This window comes from Electrona antarctica (genome assembly GCF_951216825.1).
Source record: "Electrona antarctica genome assembly, chromosome: 6".
In the NCBI taxonomy this organism is placed as follows: domain Eukaryota; kingdom Metazoa; phylum Chordata; class Actinopteri; order Myctophiformes; family Myctophidae; genus Electrona; species Electrona antarctica.
The window spans coordinates 2,797,876-2,813,378 of record NC_136811.1 but is presented as its reverse complement, the minus strand read 5'-3'; the positions used below and the strand labels follow the sequence as shown (position 1 = coordinate 2,813,378).

Below are 15,503 nucleotides of genomic sequence, written 5' to 3'. Positions count from 1 at the left end.
TGTGAGAGGAAAGACCATAATTATCAGCCAAGTCTGATCGTTATGTGTATGTTCATAAATGTAACTGTCTAGTACAGGGGTGGGCAACTTTGACGATGGAGAGGGCCACTATATTTCCACACTCACTCCAGAGGGCCACATTGCATATTACTGTTGTAGCAAAAATAGCTGATCTACAAGCTCAAAACGCGTCGCAGTGCGACGTGTTTTGAGCTTGTAGATCGGCTATTTTTTTGCTATTATTTGGCTATATAAGACTGATCTGAGGTCAGTAGCCTTCTGTATTACTGTAAGTTTATGTAACTGAACATACTTTCAGTCTACTGGCGTCTAGTTTTTGACCTTTTAACTTACTTGGAAGTAATCGTGCTTAATGTTGAGCACAGATCAATGCAACGGTGCAGCCACGCTGCATCCATTGATTTATGTCATAGTTTTATCCTTGATTTTATTTGTGTTATATTTGTTTACTTTGTACCAACATGAGTCAAATCTGTGATTTGAATGTATAGCGTGTTTTCCTGCAGTGATTCTAACTGAGAAGTTAGAACGTTTTTTTTGTATGCGTTAGCTGAGCTAAAGCCGGCGAGCATTCTCGGCATGGTTACATTCTCAGCGGGTGAAAAGAAAATGGAAACCAACCGCACGCACGCACGTATGAACGCGCACACACACACAAACACACACGCACACAGGCAGGAGGGCAGAGAGGAGGAAGGGAGTGGTGCATGGGCATTCAGAGAAACATCTTATCTCTGTGTATTCGGCCTTGGATGTCTCCTAGACAAAGACTACACACACATTTAGAAACCATAGTGACTACTGACTGCACACACATTAAGAAAAACAGCAATGGTTATACATGAAAACAAGCCAAAAAGAAGCCAACTAGGCGTGAAAGGTTACTTGGAAATTAGAAAATAAAACGTTCTGCTTTCTATTTTTACCTTGTGCGTGGAGTCCCGTGGACTAAAACTGCATTGCTTTAAATTTGAAGCCTGTTTATTCACATACACGCAATATGTTATTTTGTGCCGTGAATTACGTGTGATTGACAACCTGTTACCTTCCTTGTCACCCTTCAAAAATGTTCGCTCATGCCAAAAAAAGAACGGTGGATGCCAAAATATGTAGTAATAATAATAATAATAATAATAGTAGTAATAATAATTACATATATTAAGCTTGTCGAAAGAATGCCATTTATTGCTTTTTATATATAAAATTAATATTATGCAGAATTGAGTCCAGCCTTTTGGCCCGCCCCTCCACAATATTTTCTGTTTCTCATTTGGCCCATTTGGCCCTGAACTAGGCTGCATGATTACACACACACACACAGAGCTGGGTATAGGAGGGTCTAGCGTACCTCAAATAAGTTTAAAATATAGGTGTCCTAACCCCACCTCTGGTCAGAGAGAGACACACACGCACGCGCAGGCAGGCAAGCAGGCAGGAGGGCAGAGAGGAGGGAGGGGTGCATTGGGCATTCACGGAAACATCTTAAAACACACACACACACACACACACACACACACACACACACACACACACACACACACACACACACACACACACACACACACACACACACACACAGAGAGAGAGAGTGGATGGAGAGTATGTAAGCACTGTTCTGTCCAGTGTTGATCTGGGAGAGTTTAGCCAGGAAGCAGAGCAGAGGACTGAGTCAAGACCATGTACTGTTCAGCAAGTAAAGTCACATCCCAGACGGTAAAAGCATTTGGTAAAAGGACTCGAATGTCGACCAGAGTGGACATTTTGCCGTTTTTTAAAGAGAGATGTCGTCCGACAGCTTTTCTGCCACTGTGTCAGAGGAGCAACAACAGCCAGAGATCTACCAGGCAGCCATGCTGAAGCAGCCTGTGATAAAGTTACACAGAATAAGTGAGTGCATGTTTTTATGTCCCCTTTATACACTTTAATTTCATCTTCAACAAGAAGCGTGTGTGTGTGTGTGTGTGTGTGTGTGTGTGTGTGTGTGTGTGTGTGTGTGTGTGTGTGTGTGTGTGTGTGTGTGTGTGTGTGTGTGTGTGTGTGTGTGTGTGTGTGTGTGTGTGTGTGTGTGTGTGTGTGTGTGTGTGTGTGTGTGTCAACAACTTGGGATGACCAAAAAGGCGGCAAAGAGGCTAGCAAAGTATTGTGCTGTCTCAGCTGTAATTGTCAGGCACCACATATGGCGCCAATGGCGGAGACGATGTTACTTATACCCATAGAGTACTGAGTGACATACCCGGCCTATTGTATCATGAAAAAGTAACACATGCCACAATTTTGTGAATGTAACCTGATGAAACAAATCTACATTATTATATTGTATATTATTAGCACTGATGAACTCGCTTTCATTCAAGTTTTATTTATTCTCGAAATAATTAAACTAATTTTCAGTGTCGTCAAGTCATATAAAATCATATATGAAAACATCACAATACATCAGAAGATCAGGAAAAGAAAAACAAAAGGTATACATGTGAATTATTACATAGGTTACAAATGGAGGCTAAGACACATTTCAAAACGATCTAAAAGCAGTTGCATATTGTGGGGATCTGTATGCTCACCAAGGTTTTAAAAACATCTTTCCTAAAATGTTGTGAGCTGAGAAAGAGCTATCTGTAGATAAGGTATGTAGGGAGGGAGGGAGTACACTACAGGTCACACAACTGCCAGCGGCAGGAGTGAACCCATTTAGACCTGACTTGGAAATTTAGAAAATGTCTTCTAAATCCTGACAGTTTTCTGAAATACCTATGTTTCTATATCAGCGGTGCTCAATATTTCATGTCAAGGACCCCAGAAACTATATGTAATTGGCCGCCGACCACCTGAAAATATGTTGTTCCAGGGACCCCTCGGAAGCACAGATTTGAGTTAAAAATGTTCGCACATTCAAAGAAATTTTCAAGATTTTACAAGCATATAGCAGATCTACAAGCTCATAGCACGGCACCGAGTGCTGCACTATGAGCTTGTAGTATAACATAATGCTTAAAACACCAAAAGGGGTTCCCACTTCCCACCCAGAATGGGTTAAGACTCACACAGCTCAGCGGAAGAGATCACATGGCTCATTGTTTCTCTCTCTGTAGCCAATTCCAGCGGATTCGACCGTTATCTCTGCATTGGAACGGCTTATCAGCACGTTTGAATGGTGCCAAAATGTCCATACTGGCATCCTCACCACATAGCCTGGTCAAGGTTTCCCCCTGGTGGACGTGTCATTTCCAACTATTGTCGGTGCATGGAACTAGGAGCTACTAATATATACTATTCTCTGCCTATCAGGACGTAACTCGGACGGCGCTGAGTCGGGTCTGGTGGCCTTCGCAACGCTCGGCACGGCGACTCGCTCGGCTAGCGCCTCGCTCGGCGGTGCCTCACGTAGCTCATGGCCACAGACACGGCGCGCCTCCGTCAGGACATCAGTGATAATGACAATGCTACAATTGCAGATAATGACATACTGAACAGTGAGGATGCCAGTATGGACATTTTGGCACCATTCAAACGTGCTGATAACGGATGATTTCGCCGATTCAATACATGATACCAGTCGAATGGGGTGTTCTCTCTCTGTAGCCAATTCTGATAATCTGATAATCACGGAAGATCAAGTCAGTCCCTCTATGTGCTAATCTGAGTCCAACCTTACTGCACCGCTGTCCTTGACTCCATCCATCCATCTTCAACGGCTTATCCATAGTCGGGTCGCGGGGGCAACAGCTCCACCAGAGTGCTCCAGACTTCCCACTCCAGAGCAACATTAGTGACTTCCTCCTGGGGGATTCCGAGACGTTCCAAGGCCAGTGAGTCGATGTGTTTCCTCCAACTGCGCCTTGGTCTGCCCCGGGGTCTCCTCCCATTGGGACGTGCGTTGAGGACCTCCCTAGGGAAACGCCCGAGAGGCATCCTAACCAGATGCCCGAACCACCTAAGCTGGCTCCTTTCCAGGCGAAGGAGCAGCGGTTCTTCTCCGAGTCTCTCTCGTGTGACTGAACTTCTCACCCTTTCTCTAAGGGAAATGCCAGCCACCCGTCGAAGAAAACTCATTTCGGCCGCTTGTAATCGTGACCTTATTCTTTCGGTCATGACCCACACTTCATGACCATAGGTGAGAGTAGGAACGAAGATTGCTCGGAAGACAGAGAGCTTTGCCTTCTGGCTCAACTCTCTTTTTGTCACAACAGTGCGGTGCAGCGACTGCCGCTCCGATTCTCCATACTGCTAAATTTAAAAAAAAATCCAATCAATCAATCAATCAAAGCAGCTTGGACAATAAGAGCTCAATCAGTAGCAGCTCAATCAATCATCTGGGAGTACGTGGGACTGATTTAAACTAAGTGTAATTTAAAAAAATATATATGGAAAGTATGGAGATTCCCTGAACCCGCTGCTTTTCCTCAGTCACAGTGAGAGAGGGGGTTGGGGGGATTTGTGTGTGTGTGTGTGCGTGTGTGTGGGTGTGTGTGTGGCTGGACAGGCATGAATTAGCGTAAATCATGTTCCAATGGCCAATATGTGCCTGGCAGTTGCTTTTGCCGCCCTATAACAAAACAATATACGGTATTAACTCCATATCTTTCAGTTTTTCTAGTGTCTAGTCCTACAGTCTCTTACATGTATGTAAGAGACTGTAGGACTAGAAAGAAAGAAGTAGAGAGTTGCTTTTCAATTTAGAACATTATCAGTTGGTAACACAACACAGCTTGCATGTTATTTCATGTTATGCGCTCTCTCTCTCTCTCTCTCTCTCTCTCTCTCTCTCTCTCTCTCTCTCTCTCTCTCTCTCTCTCTCTCTCGTTCCAAGATGTTTTTCCTGCCCTACTACCACTGAAGAAACCTGTCTACAGCAGAAACGGTCGACTCAAACATTGCCAGAGAATTCATACAGGAGAGAAGCCCTACCACTGTGACCAGTGTGGGATAAGCTTCCGCCAGAACATTACTCTAAAAATTCACCAGATAATTCATACAGGAGAGAAGCCCTACCACTGTGACCAGTGTGGCAGCAGGTTCAGCCGGAGCAGTACTCTGAAACAACACCAGATAATTCATACAGGAGAGAAGCCCTACTGCTGTGACCAGTGTGGGATAAGCTTCCGCCGGAACATTACTTTAAAAAATCACCAGATAATTCATACAGGAGAGAAGCCCTACCACTGTGACGAGTGTGGAGCGAGTTTGAGCAGGCTAACTAGTCTTGTACCTCACCAGAGATCTCACAGAGGACAGAAGCCCTACCACTGTGACCAGTGTGGAGCAATGTTCAGCAGTAACCGTAATCTCAAAGATCACCAAATAATTCATACAGGGATGAAGCCCTACCACTGTGACCAGTGTGGGATAAGCTTCAGCCATAACACTACTCTCAAAAGACACAAGAGAATGCATACAGGAGAGAAGCCCTACACCTGTGACCAGTGTGGAGCAAAGTTCAGCAGAAAAGGGTCTCTAAAAACCCACCAGAGAATTCATACAGGAGAGAATACATCACAATATAGAATATAGAGACGGAATTCAGTTCCCTGTTGATTCCTCGTGACTCGCATCAGTGCAACCACACTTGCAACTTCCCAGGATTGCACTTTTCCAATTGTTTGTGGTAGAGCTGCAGGAGCCAGAGGAGATAGGGGGTTGATAGCAGGAATGACATGGGCCAGGTTAAGTGTTCATTTTTGACAGCAAATTCTGATTTAGTTTTAGTCATACTACTCAAGTGGTATCACTGCCATTCTCAACTGCTCACCACTGTACGGAGTCTTCTGAATATTTCATTTAGTTTTACTCATATGATATCATAAGATTTTATTTGACTAAATCTACATTCTTTGATGGCATATTGTGTGATGTTATACTTGGTTGCAGCACAACACCCGAGCGAAACCAAAGATGAAATGACTTGTCTATTAGTTCTACTGGATCTCTTCTCCACTAGCCCTCCCTGACATTTTAGTCTAGTTTGTATTTTGAAATTGTCGATATATTTTTCAAGTCATCATCATTGCTTTGTTTTTATGTAGGCTAGTTTTCGTCGGTGAAAAAAGGTAGTTGACCAATATTTTTTGGCACAGTTTTAGTCGACTAAATTAACACTGTGTGTACTGTACAGTACATCTGGCTTCCATCACAGTAATTGCTGGTGTTAAATGGGACAAAAATGTTGAATTTATATCAATATCACCACATCTGGCTTGGTTAATCAAGCTTGCCTCTTAACCTTTTACTAGTTTCATTTATCCATGTCTCATGTATTGCAATATTGTCTGGGCAAGTACATATCCATCTCAATATTCAAAAGAAATTTGTAAGAATAGACTACCACTTATTGCTATTCAGCTCCATCTGCTACTATGACATGACACAGCACAAATATGCTTCCTACACCTTTCAAAGCATATTAAGACCAACTCTCAAGTTCATGATTATAATATAGGCTACTGGACAATCTGACAATCTCCATCCTCGAGAAAAGGTGGCGATCCGAGCACTCAAAAATGTTAAAAAATGTGGAGAGGGTACCGGAGTCGTGTTTTAACGTAATCACTCGGGCCGGGTCGGAATCGGACGTAACCCCCTCGGATCTCGGGTCTGTCAATCATTATGTGTAATATCCGAGTGGATCCGAGAAGACCCGTAGGCTACTGTGGGTGTGTGTGTGTGTGTGTGTGTGTGTGTGTGTGTGTGTGTGTGTGTGTGTGTGTGTGTGTGTGTGTGTGTGTGTGTGTGTGTGTGTGTGTGTGCTTGTGTGTGTGTGTAGGCTGACCTAGGATCAGATTGAGGATCAGCAGCGCAATGGTTTTGCCTTGCGCTGATTTGAATGAAAACACCGGCGTGCAATATACTTTATATCACGACCACGGATCCCGACAACAGTGTTGAGTGTTGACCTCAACGAGGTGAAAGCAACCATGATGACAACTCTCCTACATCCCATTCCCCACACGTGGACAAAGAAGAGAGAAAAGTAGGAGCTGTTTATATTAAAGTGCATTGAGTGTCGCGCCTTAATATTCCATTCAGCCAAGACCGGTACATGTATCTGCTTCTGCTAAAACTCTGATGATGTGTGTAAAAAACAAATGAGCCGTTTGGTTAATTTGAGACGAGAAGAGACGAGACTCTTTTTTTCTCTCTCTCGCCCTCTACTGCAGCGCGCAGTCTCTGTCTGTCTGTGTCTCTCTCTCTCGCGCTTTAATCATAAAATGGTAATTGCTCAATATGTTATATTATTTCTATATAGTCCACATTCATGTCTGCCTGGCTGGGTCGGGTCTCTCGGAATGTCGGAAATAATCGAATATCGGTCGGACTCGGTGCTGCAATTTGAAAGAAATCTCGGAACGGGTCGGAATCGGACGAAGTTGTCACGGATCCATTCGGATTTGGTTTAACTATTTGAAAATATTTTCGGAACGGGTCGGAATCGGTAACATTCGGTAACAGAATTTCGGATTTCGGAACCATTTTTTTGGACCCGTGAAGACCTTTCTTTTCCCATTCTCACCTGTCTCATCTCTGTGTTTTAATAACGTTACCTTTTTTGTATACTGTTTTTATTGTGCAAGTAAATAAATAATGTTGCATAGCTATATACACAGTGCCCTTTGTCTCAAATGAAATGAAATTAATTTATTGGTCCCCCTCATATGATGTTTGTACTTTTGTATCTTGTTCTACTGTCTGAATATGTGATGTGATGTGTCTTTTTGTATGTCTGTTTTTAGTGCACTGAAACAAATTCCAATCAACTCTGTTGACATGGCAATAAAGTCTTGAATCTCTGAATCTCTTGAATCTCTAGATTAAGGTAAGAAAACTGTTTTGAAACCAGAATTGTCCTTTAACCCTAGAACACAATTATATTTTTGTAATTTTCATAATATTGCTTATGTCTGATGTGGGTGGCTCTTTCAGTAGGCCTACCTTCATGATGCTCAGTGACATCATAATGTTGCTGATGTCTGAGGTGGGTGGGGTCTTTCAGTACCTTCATGATTCTCAGTGACATCATAAAGTTGTTGATGTCTGAGGTGGGCGGGTCTTTCAGTACCTTCATGATGCTCAGTGACATCATAATGTTGCTGATGTCTGAGGTGGGCGGGTCTTTCTGTACCTTCATGATGCTCAGTGACATCATAATGTTGCTGATGTCTGAGGTGGGCGGGTCTTTCAGTACCTTCATGATGCTCAGTGACATCATAATGTTGCTGATGTCTGAGGTGGGCGGGTCTTTCAGTACCTTCATGATGCTCAGTGACATCATAATGTTGCTGATGTCTGAGGTGGGCAGGTCTTTCAGTACCTTCATGATGCTCAGTGACATAATAATGTTGCTGATGTCTGAGGTGGGCGGGTCTTTCAGTACCTTCATGATGCTCAGTGACATCATAATGTTGCTGATGTATGAGGTGGGCGGGTCTTTCAGTACCTTCATGATGCTCAGTGACATCATAATGTTGCTGATGTATGAGGTGGGCGGGTCTTTCAGTACCTTCATGATGCTCAGTGACATCATAGAACGTAGGTTTATTTCCCTGCCCACATCCCGTTTTTGAGTGGTGTAAACCACTCCTACAACTGGCTTTTGTGTGCATAAAAAAATGACCATGGTTGCTATGTTCGAAATAATTTCTGACGTAATTAAATCACACCCGGGTGAACTGGATGACCGTAGCAACCGTGGTCATTTTCTCTGCGCAAAAACAGCCAGTTGTGAAATCACATCCGGGTGTGATACATACATTTATCAAAAATGATAGCTTTTTTTACTTAACATATTTTGTGTGATTTCATTACGTCAGACATTACGTCAGACCACAGCTGATCATGCTATATAAAACCTTACACCACTCAGTTCACACGGGTGTGATTTTTTTTCTACAGGCTGCAGGTGTTCTACAGGTGTTTAATGATAGTGTGATAGAGAAAAATCCCATAAACCCACAATGGTTGCGATGAAAGGCGCTGTGAGCTTGTAGATCACCTATTTTCAAAAGATTTTGTACACATTTTGAAATGGGACATTCTGCAATATGAGTACATTTACTTTTAGTACTTAAAGTACATCTACAGTGCAGTATTGATACTTTTACTTAAATAAAACATTTGAGTAGGCCTACTTTTTCCACCACTGAAACAGGATTGCTTATACTGGGCCTTGTGGGTAAATTATTCCACAAGGCACATTATTTGTCAGGCGGCAGACATGACAAATAACATAAAACATAGAAATTACTTGCATAATGACATTATACTTACAATTAATTGGAAATAGGCTAGCAGATCTACAAACTCACGTGTAGATCTGCTATTCCCAGTATTATTATTAGTTTGGAGCGGTGCCTCCTCCAATATTGTAACTTTTCTATTAGATGGCTCTGGATCATGCCAAGGACCCCTTTGGAATAATTTAACTCTGACTAAAGGAACCAACCAAATGGACCATTTTCGAGTACATGATTTGTTACCATGCGTACGTTGATGTGGCTTTTTTATGAACAGTAAAGAATGAGCAAGAAGTGTCTTTTGTGAAGTTTATTCCGTGTGAACTGACTGTGATGCTGCGTGACCATGAAGTGCACAAAGAAACATATCCAGACAGCATGAAGTTAAACTAAAAATCACACTTGTGTGAAGTCAGGGGCGCTCTTATTTCCGTGGTACACACACAGACACACAAAGCTGGATATAGGAGGGTCTAGCATACCTCAAAAAATAAGTTTAAATAGGTGTCCTAACCCCACTTGTCTGGTCAGAGAGAGAGAGGCAGAGGCACGCACGCACACACACACACACACACACACACACACACACACACACACACACACACACACACACACACACACACACACACACACACAAACAAACAAACAAACAAACAAGCAGGCAGGCAGGCAGGCAGGCAGGCAGGCAGGAGGGCAGAGATGAGGGAGGGAGGGTGCATTGGGCATTCAGAGAGACATCTTATCTCTGTGCATTCGGCCTTGGATGTCTCCTAAACAAAGACTATACACACACAGAGTGGGTGGAGAGTATGTAAGCACTGTTCTGTCCAATGTTGATCTGGGAGAGTTTAGCCAGGAAGCGGAGCAGAGGACTGACTCAAGACCATACTGTTCAGCAAGTAAAGTCACATCCCAGACGGTGAAAGCATATTTGGTAAAGGGACTCAGATGTCGACCAAGAGTGGAACGAAGGAGATTCACTTTTTGGCGTTTTTTTAAAAGAGAGATGTCGTCCGACAGCTTTTCTGCCACTGCGTCAGAGGAGCAACAACATCCAGAGATCTACCAGAGAGCCATGCTGAAGCAGCCTGTGATAAAGTTACACAGAATAGAGGAGGAACAGATCTACCAGCGAGCCATGCTGAAGCAGCCTGTGATAAAGTTACACAGAATAAGTGAGTGCATGTTTTTATGTCCCCTGTACACTTTTATTTAATCTTCATCTTCAACAGGAAGCACATGTGGTCGGTGAACTAACAGAGTAATGGTTCCTTCGAGCGCGTGCGCGCACACGCACACGCACTCACGCACACACGCACGCACGCACGCACGCACGCACGCACACACACACACACACACACAGCTTATCAGTTGATTTATCAACTGTAGATAAGCTGTGTGTGTGTAGATAGAGTACTGAGTGACATACCCTATTGTATCATGAAAAAGTAACACATGTCACAATTTTGTGAATGTAACCTGATGAAACGAATTTACATTATTATATTGTATATTCTTAGCACTGATTAACTCACTTTCAATCAAGTTTTAGAGTAATTAAACTCATGTTCAGTGTCGTCGAGAAATACAAAATCATATAGAAAAACATCACGATACAACAGAAGATCAGGAAGAGAAAAACAAAAGGTATACATGTGAATTGTTGAATTATTACATAGGTTACAAATAGAGGCTAAGACAAATTTCAAAACGATCTAAAAGCAGTTGCATATTGTGGGGATCTTTATGCTCACCAAGGTTTTGAAAATTAAAATGTTGTGAGCTGAGAAAGAGCTATCTGTAGATAAGGTCGTCATGTAGGGAGGGAGTTCAGGTCACACAGCTGCCAGCGGCAGGAGTGGGCCCTTGTTTAAGACACGTCACACAGCTCAGTGGAAGAGATCACATGGCTCATTGTTTTTCTGTAGCCAATTCTGATAATCTGACAGTCACGGAAGATCGAGTCAGTCTCTCTATGTGCTTATCTGAGTCAAGGTTTTGCTGATATCTTTTGAGAGTTTCAATTCCGCTAGACTTTTGGACTGGAGTCTCCATAAATTAAGCGAGGATGTCCACGTCAAACCTTACTGCACCAGTGTCCTTGACTCCTTGTAGCCTATGCATCTCCTTTGTGTGGACATAAGTTTAAAATGTGTGTGTGTGTGTGTGTGTGTGTGTGTGTGTGTGTGTGTGTGTGTGTGTGGCAGCGTGAGAGAGGGGGTGGGGGGGATGTGTGTGTGTGGCAGCGTGAGAGAGGGGGTGGGGGGGGTTATAATATACGTTATTACTATTAACTCCTTATCTTTCTAGTTTTTTCTAGCGTCTAGTCCAAATACCAAACGACTCGCCCCAATTCCAACTCGCCCCAAACCACGAAGAACGGTCGTCCCCTACCGTACGGTACGGTCGCCCCAAAGCCCGGGGAAGTCGCCCTAAAATCTCCGGCAAAGTCACTCCACAAAGTCCAGACAAGTCGCCCCGACACAACATTTCATTTAAAAGGTCGGGAGATTGCTGCTGCTTTATTTTATTATCACCTGACACAAACACAGGATTTAACACTGATCACCTGACACAAACACAGGATTTGTAACAGTTTATCTGTTTATCTGTTTATCTTTACGTTTCGACCCCTCCGGGACTTCAAAGACCCGGAGGGGTCGAAACGTTGAATCCTGATTCCTTAAATAAAATTCATGGGAGCTTAAAGAACGGTGTGCGGACTTCCGACCTTCTTCCTGTATGTATATTTTTGTCCTGCACCCGTCGACATTTTTGAGATGTGCGTGCTTCCCATTTGGATGTTCTCTCAATGTGGCATTGTAGCCATTCATCACCCATGCATCAGGTGATGGAGGGAAATTTCTCTATGGAAATGGTATACAACAATGCTCAGTGCAATGGCTAAACTGGTTCTAAATGTTATGATAAGAAAGAAATAAGGTAAAATAAACATGGGGCGATATATCCACACTTCTGGGCGAGATATCCACGCTTTGAGGCAAGATATCCACGCTTTCGGGGCGAGTTATCCACGGCTTTGGGGCGAGTTATCATCACTTTTTGAAATTCCAGGGCGACCGTTCTTCACTTTTCGTGGAGGCGAGTTGGAAAAGGGGCGACCGTACCTGTTACCTCTAGTCCTAGAGTCTCTTACATGTATGTAAAAGACTGTAGGACTAGAAAGAAAGAAGTAGAGATGTGCTTTTAAATTTAGAACATTATCAGTTGGTAACTCTCTCTCTCTCTCTCTCTCTCTCTCTCTCTCTCTCTCTCTCTCTCTCCCCCCATCCAAGATGTTTTCCTCAAACATCGCCAGAGAATTCATACAGGAGCGAAGCCCTACACCTGTGACCAGTGTGGGATAAGCTTTGGCCATAACACTACTCTCAAAAATCACCAGATAATTCATACAGGAGAGAAGCCCTACCACTGTGACCAGTGTGGCAGCAGGTTCAGCCGGAGCAGTACTCTGAAACATCACCAGAGAATTCATACAGGAGAGAAGCCCTACTGCTGTGACCAGTGTGGGATAAGCTTCCGCCAGAACAATACTCTGAAAAGCCCTACCACTGTGACGAGTGTGGAGCGAGTTTTAGCAGGCTAAATAGTCTTGTATGTCACCAGAGATCTCACAGAGGACATAAGCCCTACCACTGTGACCAGTGTGGAGCAAGGTTCTGCAGTAACAGTAATATCAAAGATCACCAGAGAATTCATACAGGGTTGAAGCCCTACACCTGTGACCAGTGCGAGTTAAGCTTCAGCCGTACCACTACTCTAAAAAATCACCAGAGAGTTCATACGGGAGAGAAGCCCTTCACCTGTGACCAGTGTGGAGCAATGTTCAGCAGTAACAGTAATCTCAAAGATCACCAGATAATTCATACAGGGATGAAGCCCTACCACTGTGACCACTGTGGCAGCAGGTTCAACCAGATCAGTAATCTCAAAAGACACAGGAGAATTCATACAGGAGAGAAGCCCTACACCTGTGACCAGTGTGGGATAAGCTTCAGCCATAACAGTACTCTCAAAGATCACCAGATAATTCATACAGGAGAAAAGCCCTACAGTTGTGACCATTGTGGAGCAAGGTTCAGCAGAAAAGGGTCTCTAAAAACTCACCAGAAAATTCATACAATCTGACAATCTCCATCCTCGAGAAAAGGCGGCGATCCGAGCACTCAAAAATGTTTAAAGATGAGGAGGTAAATAAAGGTACTTTATTTAGAAATGTTTAAAAAGCCAGCATGTTTCGACTCACACAGGAGTCTTCATCAGGGCAGGTATGAGGAAAACACACAAACACAGGTCCATATATCTCCATCATCCCTTCAGCCGTACTGCAGAGGTTCTTTACTCTGGAATACACATATACTCCTCATCTTTACTCAGTAACTTTAAACATTGATTGAGAGCCAGCCTGATGAATCAAGCCTCTATTTTCTTCTACCATAGAAGCACGCTCACACAGACACACACACATACCCACACATGTTTGTTATACCTTATATTTGATTACTATGTTTAACTTACTAGTTGTTTATTATTTTAGGTGAGAACCTTGTATAAGCCCTATATGACTTTCCTTTCTTATTCTCACCTGTCTCATCTCTGTGTTTTAATAACGTTACTTTTTTTTATACTATTTGTATTGTGAAATTAAATAAATAAATAATGTTGCATAAGTTTACAATTTGTTTACTTGTTCATAAAGCTTTCCTACCTACATGACTGCCTGCCTAGATATGTCCCAAACCGTCCTCTCAGGTCCTCCAATGCTGGCCTGCTTGATGTGCCTAAAACAAATGGCAATTAAAAAACATGGTGAAGCAGCTTTCTGCTTCTACGGGCCGACAGCGTGGAACAAACTCCCACTATACCTTCGACAGGCAGCCTCTGTATACATTTTTGAAGCACATAAGTCCAAGACCTACTTCTACACTCTTGCTTTTAGTTGAGCTTTTAAAATCCTTGTTATTCATGTCCTCACTGTATTGCATTAATTACTGATACTATTCTATTCTTAATGTTGTTTTACGCAATTGCTTTTCTTTTTGAGGCGCTAGCCCCTCCTAAACACAGGTTTAATGTTTGTCTTTAGTTCAAAGTTTGTTTAGTAAATGCATTGACAATACAGGGAAAGTTTAATTCATAATGTGTCGTTTACGTCATATTATCTCTTTATTGTTAATGGCGTTTAATGTTTATGTTGGCACCGTTCGTTTTACTTACCATTACATCAACTAATCAACATGAGTTAGACTTTAATATATTAGCGCACACTTCACATGGGTGTGATTTTTTATTCTATTGCTCTGTAAAGCACTTTAAGCTGCATTTCATGGGTCTTTCAGTACCTTCATGATGCTCAGTGGCATCATAATGTTGCTGATGTCTGAGGTGGGCGGGTCTTTCAGTACCTTCATGATGCTCAGTGACATTATACAGTGGGATTCCCTTGGTCTATTCCGGGCTGACATTGGTAGGTACCTTACAGATGTCTTTCAGGCCAAGGGTACCTCTGATAGCCACACCTCTGATGGTGGGGTTTAGCCTTAAGGGGTGTGTTTTTTTCACCCACTGTGTAATATAATAAATGGACAGTAGGTTAGGACAGAGACCACAGCAACTATACATTCCAGCTAAGTAATTTGCACTGCATTTTTAGGGATTGTCATTGTCAATGACATTGCTGCTGTGCTGTCAAGGAGTGAAACATGTAACAATATACCCATACTCAACCTTTTAATTTTAATTTACCGTAGTATCTCATATATATATATATATATTTATTTGTATTTATTTTCAATTTACCTTTATACACATAAATATATATATATATATATTGTGATGATTCTGAGATAAATTGGACACGGGGCAACGGTCAACCAGAGTCTGGGCCTTTTATGGCCACGGTTTTTATTGTGCACAAGTGATTCTCCGGCAGTCTGAGAGACAGTTCCGTGGACAGGTGGTGGGGCGAGGCCCTTTGTCCTCGGGCTCCAAGTGTCCGTCCAGGCTGCAGGGGTGAGAAGGCACTGTTAGACACTTTGTATAAGTCACAAATAATAATACTGGGGCCTCGGGTCCGCCCGAGGCGATCTACCAGATTTGGAATTAAACTCTCTTCTTGTCCTCTTCCTCTTCTCTCTCTCTCTCTCTCTCTCTCTCTCTCTCTCTCTCTCTCTCTCTCTCTCTCTCTCTCTCTCTCTGGGCGGCAATAGCAGCAGCGAGCCGCCGGGTGGCGCT

The 15,503-nt window shown here is 43.0% G+C and overlaps 1 long non-coding RNA gene across 1 annotated transcript; it reads left to right on the top strand.

The window, feature by feature from the left end:
• The first annotated feature begins 1,687 nt into the window (after window positions 1–1,687).
• LOC306925450 lies at window positions 1,688–13,767 on the top strand. The gene is made up of 3 exons (XR_013790252.1): window positions 1,688–1,763; window positions 10,221–10,423; window positions 12,545–13,767. It is a non-coding gene; the product is annotated as an uncharacterized lncRNA (long non-coding RNA).
• The last annotated feature ends 1,736 nt before the right edge of the window (window positions 13,768–15,503 follow it).